This window comes from Gavialis gangeticus, unplaced genomic scaffold, assembly GCF_001723915.1.
Source record: "Gavialis gangeticus isolate Ggan-Ray unplaced genomic scaffold, GavGan_comp1, whole genome shotgun sequence".
Classification (NCBI taxonomy): domain Eukaryota; kingdom Metazoa; phylum Chordata; order Crocodylia; family Gavialidae; genus Gavialis; species Gavialis gangeticus.
The window spans coordinates 86,520,375-86,528,906 of NW_017729033.1; the positions used below are offsets into that span (position 1 = coordinate 86,520,375).

The following is an 8,532-nucleotide window of genomic DNA, read 5'->3' on the forward strand; positions in this document are numbered from 1 at the left end:
TGCGTTATGGAAAGCATCCAAAATATGTTAATCCAAAAAAATAAACTTAGGCTAGGTACAGACATTAAAAAAGCCTGAGGCAGAAACCGTCCAAGTTTTATGTGGTTTTCTGTAAGTGGTATAGTTTAGATCAGTAGTAAACCACACATTTGCCCTGGATGGGGGGGAGAGGGAGGCAGGTTCTGCCATTTTTAAATCAGTTTGTGCATGCTGAACTTCTGTTCTGTTATGGGTATAGACTGGTTTTGTGCACTAAACTTCTGTTCTGTTGCAGGTATAGACCATTTTCCAATCACTTATACTGGTTAAAGTATAATGTCTGTACCTTGCCTTAGTGCAAACCAAAATGTGTGTGTGTGTGTGTGTGTTTTTTTTTTTTCCCCCCACCAACCTCCTTATGCAAGCATTTAATGATGAAAATTTCATTTTATATTTGTATTATACTTTTCTTAATGCTCTGTGACTGGGTAGCTGATTAATTTCTTAGATCTGTTTGTCTAACTGCAATTCCCCTGTTCTAAAATATTTTTCCTATTTTTTTTTTCTGTTGTTGGGAATTGCACTAACGTATTGTGTTTGTTTTAGTTGGATATGTTATTGACATGACTTCAATGTTTTAAATGTGCAGTGTCATTTGCACCAGGAAGCCTGAAAGAATGTATCTGTGAATATATTAAAACTCTGGGATCACCAGGTTTGTAAAGTGCTCAGCCATGATAGCAAATGCAGCTTTATTAAGTGCACTAGATTTGCTTTGTCACACTGAGCTGTTCTCAAAACATACTCATTTCTTTGTATGAGAACATCTTTGATCTTTTGCTTGAGTTTCAGGTTATAGTTTCTATCTCTTGCTTTTCTTGATTCTTTTGCCTTTCTTTTTTTTTTATTCTACTGATTTATTTTAAACTTTTAAAATTTTAGTAGTTACTTAGCAGTTCATGTGGCATTTCACTGAGTAGTGGGAAGGCAGCTGCTTCCTCTGTTCACATAAGAAGCTGTCCACTTCCACTGGTGCTGACTCACGGATGTGGAGACAGGAAGACCAGGATTGGTGATGGGACATGGAAAAATGAATAAAGCATGAGTTGGTAAGCAGTGGTGGAATTGTAGATTTATGCGCTGTACTTTTTTGAGGCATGAGTAGACTTCCTACTTACAGGCATTAAAACAGACTAGCAGATGGATACAGTTGCACAACAGAATAGTTCTCAGAGAAGGTGCTACTTTTGAGAAAAGCAATAATTATTTTGCAAAAAGGTGCCTGTGTTGGAAAATGACTGCCAATAGATAATGATTTAAATATTTTTTCTATACATAGCATGTTTTGGTCACACACTGCAAATACCCTGCAAGTATTCCCCAAATATGGTCTGTAGCTTAAACTGGTGATTCTACAGCTTTAGAATATATATTTGTTTGCTGATAATATCTCTCTTTTTTTTCACTAGAATAAGTTCCAGTCCAACCAGTTCCCATTTCTTGTGTCCTAATTTAAAACTATCCTGCCAAATTCCTATACTTAAATCCCTCGTATACTTACCTTGAGCAGAGAGTTAGCCATGGTAGTCTGAAGTTGGAAAGAACGCAAGGTAGAGGTGCACCTGGTGAAGTGAGCTGTGGCACGTAAAAGCTTATGCACCTCAGTTTTGATCTATAATGTACACCTCTACCTTGCCATATATCTGCTTTGTTTGTGGGAAAATCTTCTAAAAAACTATACATGTATGGAATGATAATAATGCAGCAAGTCTGAGTCTAAAACTAGGTTTAGGACTCTTTCCTGGCTGATGTTCTATAGACATACCAGCTGGAATTGTCTCTAGGGTTTTGGGGTTGCTGTATGGCTACCACCATCTTGTTCTGTAGCTTTAGGGTCATTTATAGCAGAGAAAGGGTCATTGAGTTCACTGACAGATCTTTTTAAAAGTCACTGAGGTTGTATTGTGGGATCTGTATTTTCTAAAGGTATTACTAATGCAGAACATCCTGTGGAATTTTTTCTTAAAAGCTGATATCTTTTTTTCTAGCTGACTCAGTGCCATTTCCTTCTGATAAGACAGAGTGGCCAGTTTATATGTAGTTCTATGAACTTAGTTTCTTACTGAGTTATTTTTCTAGGGAAAACAGCATATCTGGGTATGATTAATGGATCACCTTTAAGCACACTGTTTCTTTGGAGTACCATTGGATAATAGGTTCTAATAAATGTAGAAAAGGCTAATATATTAAATAAACACCATCACTGCTATTTGACTTGTAGCAAATATTGCTTTTCTTAGGCCAAGAGAAAATGTGCTGGTTTTAGTAAGATGCTTAACCCTGTACAAAAGCACAAAGCATAGAAAAGAAAAATTGGGCTGAAAGGGACCTCTGTAGGTTATCTTGCCAACCTCCCTCCTCTTTCCTTTCCCAGATGCAGGATCATCCCTATCCAAACCATTCTGTAGAAATCCATTGTCCAACCTATTAGTAAAACTACACCGTTGACCCTGACACAACACAAGATATACTAACCTGCCACAGGTAAAGCAGTGGGACAACAGTGGCCAATGTCTTGTTGCTCCAATGTCCTGTTGCTACTCATTATGCTTAAGAGATCCAAGGAAGAGTGCCATGTCCCCTGCTACACACAAAAGCAAAACCTCCCACAATCTCTACAATCTGGCCATGGTGTGGCAACCAGTGAAGTCCAGAAGCATGAGAAATAGCCCTAGCAGAATACAAATGTAGCTACTCCTATATCATCCCTGACCAATGCTTGTCCAATCTCTTCTTAAATGCCTTCAGTGATGGAGATTCCACAACTTCCCTAGGAAGTATGTTCCATCAGTCTGTTCTCATTTTCTTTTTATGTATCCCAAAACCACATTCATCCTTTGTGCAGCTGCATCATATTGCAGACTCGTATTGAGTCTGTGATCTGCCAAGACTGCAGATCCTTCTCGATAGTGTTGCCATCCAGCCAGGCATTGCCTATTTTGTATTGGTGTTTTAATTATTCTTCCCAATGTGTAGTACTTTCTTCCTGTTAGCTCCAGCACAGATTTCCAATCTGTAAGAATCCTTCTGAATTGTGCTCCTGTCCTCCAATATGTTCACAGTCCTTCCTAGTTTTGTGTTGCCTACAAACTTGCCCGATAAGCTATCAAGGCCAGCATCCAAACCATTAATAACCACATTGAACAGCATTGGGCCCAGGACAGACCCTTGTGGGACTTCACTTGAAACCTCCTGCCATCCTGAAATAGATCTATTTATAATTCCCTTTACATGTTGCTACTGAGCCACTTCTGTTTATGAGAAGGTCACATGGTACCTTGTCAAAAATCTTGCTGAAATCCAGGTACAGTATATGCATATAGTATTCCTTTCATCCACCCAAGTAGTTACTTTGATGAATTCATAGATTTCATAGACATTCAGGCTGGAAGGGACCCTGGAGGATCATCGAGTCCAGCCCCTTGCCCAGGGGCAGGAAGTCAGCAGGGATCATAAGATCCCAGCAAGATAAACATCCACAAGTGTCTTGAAGGCATTCAGAGCGGGTGCTTGAACCACCTCCGGTGGCAATCTATTCCAAAACTTGGGGGCTTGGACAGTGAAGAAGTTCTTCCTTATGTCCAGCCTGAATCGGTCACAGTGGAGTTTTTGACCATTTGATCTTGTCATCCCTTGGGGTGCTCTGGTGACCAGACATTCCCCCAGATCCTGGTGAGCACCCCTAATAAACTTATCGATGGCCACCAGATTGTCCCTGAGCCTGCGCTTTTCCAGGCTGAAGAGTCTCGTGGCTCTCAGCCTCTCATCGTAAGGTCTGTTATCTTGACCTCTGATTATGCTCATGGCTCTCCTATTGCTCTCTCTCAAGCTTCTCCACATCCTTTTTGAATTGTAGAGCCCAAAACTGGATGCAGTACTCCAGCTGCAGCCTCACCAAGAAGGAAATCAAGTTATTTTGAGATAATTTGTCTTTAATAAATTCATGCTGGGTGCTTGAATTCGGCCTTTCTTCCTCAAGATGCTTGCCAATGGATTTCCTTAGGATATGCTGCAGTAACTTCCTGGGTATTGAGGTGAGGCTAATTGTTCTGTAGATCCTCTGGTGTGTGTGGGGGGAGGGTTGGTGGATGTGTGGTGGGGTGAGTGTGCACAGCAGTGAATGCGGCTGTTCCCAGTGGTGTGCAGGCATGGTTGGGGGGTGTGTGTGGGTGGGTGCAGGATTGTGTGGGGGGGAGGGTGTGGCTGTGGGGTTTGTTGGGGAGGGTTTGAGGATATGGTGGGGTATACACGGGATCTCCCTGTGTGCACCCCCCTGAGTTTGTCAGCAGCTGCCTTAGTCCTGCAACAACATGGAGCATGTGCACCCTGTGGCGCCTCCCTGCCAGTGTCAGCAGCACGCACCCCCATTTGCTTCCTACATCAGCTCCAGACTCACCCTAGTGGAAGCGGATCAGTGGGAACCCATGCGCACAGCTCTGACCCAAGCTCACCGTGTACCTGCTCCCCACCACCCACTTGTGGCGCATCCTGCTGCCCCCTGGGCACACAGCAGGGCTGCGGTGGCTCTGCAGTGGGACTGCCTTTCTAGGCAGCCTGCATGCCTGCGGCTCTTTCCAGCTGCCACCGTTGGTGGCCCCAGCCCCATGGTACTGGCAGGGACCTGCTCTGCACAGCCCTGACCCTGCACCTGCTCCAGGCTCAACAGTGCTGGTGCAGGACAGAAGCTGTTGCTCAGGATGTGGGCAGGCGGAAGCAGCCCCTCCACCTTGCCACTGCTGGGCCATTCCTGCTGCAGCCTCTTGGAGCCCGCATTGCACTGGGCTGCCCTGAGTCTCCACTGCCATCGCCATTACCTCTAGGCTGCCAGCAGGGCAGTGATGGCAGCACAGAGCAGATGTAGGGAAGCCTGGTGTGGTGCGGGCTCTGGGTGGTTGCAGGAGGAGCCACAGCAATGGCAAAGGGGAGGGGTCACTTTTCTCCCCATGCTGAGCACCAGTTTCTGCCCAGCTGCCTCACTGCTGAGCCTGGGTGGGCAAGCCTGAAGCAGGTGCAGAGTGGCCCGGGTCAGGGCTGTGCAGTACAGGTCACCATTGGTACCATGGCGCTGGCACTAGGAGTGGCGGCAGCTGGAAGGAGGCGACACCACATGAGCTGCCTGGAAAGGCAGTCCAGCTGTGAAGCTGCCCTAGCCCCTCTGTGTGCCCGGGGGATGGCAGGACATTGCACAGCTGGACTGTGCCTGAGGCAGGCGGGACTGACGGACCTGTTGCAGGCCAGACAAAAACAAGCCATGGGCTGGATCTGGCCCGCAGACCGTATTTTGACCACTCCTTGTTCATTCATTGAATCAACAAATCCCTCTTTTTTCTAGTTTATACTAGTTTATTGGACCGCATTGTGGCAATTCAAAGCCTATTGCATACGTGCTTTGCTTGAAATCTCTGAAGGAGTACTGTAAGACTGATCAACTCAGGATGAAGTTGTGATGTACATGCAATCTCCTAGAGCATGAAGTTGTCCATTAGCATGAAGCAGTATGCCAGCTATGTTGTCATCTAGTACTTGACTGAGGCTAGAGTTCACACTTGATTGAGTTCGAAGATGAGAGCTGAAAAGTTTTGAACCTTTTTTGTCTGGAATACCACTCTCTCAATTTGTGTCCTTCTGTTTTTACTATCTGGTAGATTTTCAGATAGGTGGGTGGGTATGCGAACACTTTGGAAAGTACACAAAGAGTTAACATGTCAGAAAGAAGTTCCTCTAAATCACTGCCTTAAAAATCATTGTATGCGCACGTTCCTACTTCTGTGAAAATATCCAGAGAGCTTAAGCTGTCAGTTACACATCGATAAGTGGAAGTTTGAAACTCTCACATAACCGAGTGTTTTGTTAAAGGCTGTCTGTCTGTTGGAGTGGGGGAAACAGTGTTAGCCTTTGACCATTATATTTAAATCCAAAGGGAAAACTTAAACTTATTTTTTAGGTTGTGAATTTGTTGCAGATGGTAACTTGGTTTGTTTAAGTGTTTATTGCATTCCTGTAGATCTTTGACTAGCGTTAGCATTAAACAGCAAACCTCCTTACATTAATATTTAAAAACTTTAGGGATTGATTATCCACTATATTAATTGGGTGATTCAGCTAGTATAAGTACTGCTACTAACTTGTTTACTTGACCTAATTTAACTTCATTTTGATAGTTGTATTTTTTCAAGGTTTGTTTAGGGTTTGGGGTTCACTGATATAGTTTTTGGGGGCTGATGCAGATCCGATTTCCGATACAGCTGTGTGCAGCTGGTAAGTCCATTGTGGTGGAAGGGGAGGGGGGAGGGAAGGGGCTTGGGGTGGGAAGATAAATGCCCCCCATGGTGAGGTAGGGAGTGGGGCAGGGGCAGATGCTGTCCAGGCAGTTGGGGCACGGCGTGGGACAGAGCTGCGGCTCATCCATAGAGGGTGTGCGGGGGGGGTGACTCCTGCCACAGCGTGCACCCTGGGAGAGCATTGGGGGTGGGGGGATGTGGCCCCCGGATCTGCGTTAGGTGGGGTGGGTGGACTGCAGCTGTGGCTTGGAGCTGGGACTGTGGTGGGCTCTTCTCGGCAGGGACTGGGCTTTGGGGCAGGTGGCAGCGGTGCTGGGAGGGGGTTGTAGCTTTGCTGTAGCTTCTCCATAGTCCCCCCTTCTGGCACTGTCATCACCTGCCCTGAGCACAGCCCCTGGATGAGCCGCGGCTGTCCCATGCCCAGTCCTGCGCTGGCTGGGCAGCATCTGCACCCGCCCCTGCCCTGCCCCACTCCCTTCCACCACAACAGACTTAGGATCTGCATGCGGCTCTTCAAGCTGCTGGGCTGTGCTCCTTGCTGCCTGCATGCTGCACTGTAGCTGCGCACGTGCATACATGGGCATTTATTGGCCAAATTATCGGCCTCATCGGGCTGATTTCCAACTCAGCCAATTTTCTTTATATTGGTGCCAATCCGATATTGGACTGATGTACTGATGCATCTCTATTTACAGTAGAAGTGATTACAGTAGTTTAGCCTAATGATATGTTTTCTTGATGTTAAAATAGGTATCTGTCTGTCCCTCAAGGCAATAGAATTGCTCCAAGTGAGGTATCAGCTTGTCAGACACTTAAGAGTGGCTGCAGAGTCCAGTTCTTGAATGGTAGTCCCTTCCATGCTTAGCACGTGTGAGGTTCAAATCATGAACGTGGTGGAGGATTCTTCCTAAAGTTTCTTTTTTCCTCTGCATGTTGTGCTCTTCTTTCCTAAAAAGCCTTAATTCCATGCTTCTTGATGTTACTCTTGTTTAGTAGCTTTAGTAATATTTATTAGCAATTATTTTGAACCATATTTCTTTCAGTAAACAAGCGTTGACCACTGAGAACTTTGTTTTAAGCAAATCCTGTAGGAGTCTGAGCACTTCATTCTAAACTAATCCCTTGGTTCTTGCATTCGCCAACACTGGATTCTTAGTTTTGATTTTGTGCCATGGTATTTGTTGCTGGTAAGAATTCAGTTTGACCCATGCAGAGCACGTCAACAGTTTTTTGTGCCACTTAATTTTTACCTGCTGTTTTGGAGGGCAGGAATGTCAAATTTTCATTCGCTTTGTTAATGCTTCTTTCTTTTGCTAAAAGTTGAAATTGGTGGAGGTTGCCGTATAACCAAAGTGTGTTGTTTTCAAAACAAATGTTGGTAGAGTCGTTAAACTTTTCAGACTGAACTCAGTCAGTTTGAGCGTAGTTTCATTCTGCAGAGACGAGAAATCTAAAAGCAAAAGACATTATTATTTTAGTATGTTCTTATACCAGATGTGAAGTTACTGTTTCTGCGTCAAATGGTGAAGTGTCTCAACCTAGCTTTATATGCTGTAATGTAATTTTGCCTAAAAGGATCCTTTTAGATACTGTAAGTATCTTGTTCTTATTAAAACCTTGGTAGCCTATGAGGACCAAAGCTATTGGTATATCAAATAACATGAGTGGATATAATGTTAGGGAAGAACCTTTAGTAAGAGAAAAAAAATTTACAGAATGGAACAAAATTGATATGCAGCTGGTGTTTAAGGGGCTTAATGGTTGGCCTCTACTTTGATATGTATTTAAACCATTTTTATCAATGGCATGGGGCCCCGTGTATAATAGGTTTTTTGCAAAATTTGCTTTTTCTTGTTTGCTCCAAGTTCATATTTGGGTATACGTGTGCATTTTTCAATCTCTTCAACATGTTCTGTTTATTACTCGCTTCTGTGACGAGAAACAATCCAAGAAACGTACTAGAATCCAGATTTTTAAACATTTTAGGTGTTTAGCTCTTGCTGTGTTGATAGGGAAGTATGTATCCAAGCACATGTGAAAATCTGACCCCGACTGCCATGGACCAGTTTGCTACAAGGTATGCCTAGCATTTTTGGCCAGATTATTAAAAAGTTTCAAGCATGGATCTGTTATAGTAAAATAAATGGTTGTGTAGTAATTGTGAGGTAATGCTTATAATAGTGTTCAGATTCTATTTTTAGATATACCTTAG

General features: G+C 44.0%; 1 long non-coding RNA gene across 1 annotated transcript; it reads right to left on the bottom strand.

Annotated features, from left to right (window-relative positions):
* Positions 1 to 2,511: 2,511 nt before the first annotated feature.
* LOC109303705 lies at positions 2,512 to 8,274 on the bottom strand. The gene is made up of 4 exons (XR_002099180.1): positions 8,264 to 8,274; positions 6,806 to 6,811; positions 5,353 to 5,358; positions 2,512 to 2,576 (listed from the first exon to the last, which is right to left on the bottom strand). It is a non-coding gene; the product is annotated as an uncharacterized LOC109303705 (long non-coding RNA).
* Between the last annotated feature and the right edge of the window lie 258 nt (positions 8,275 to 8,532).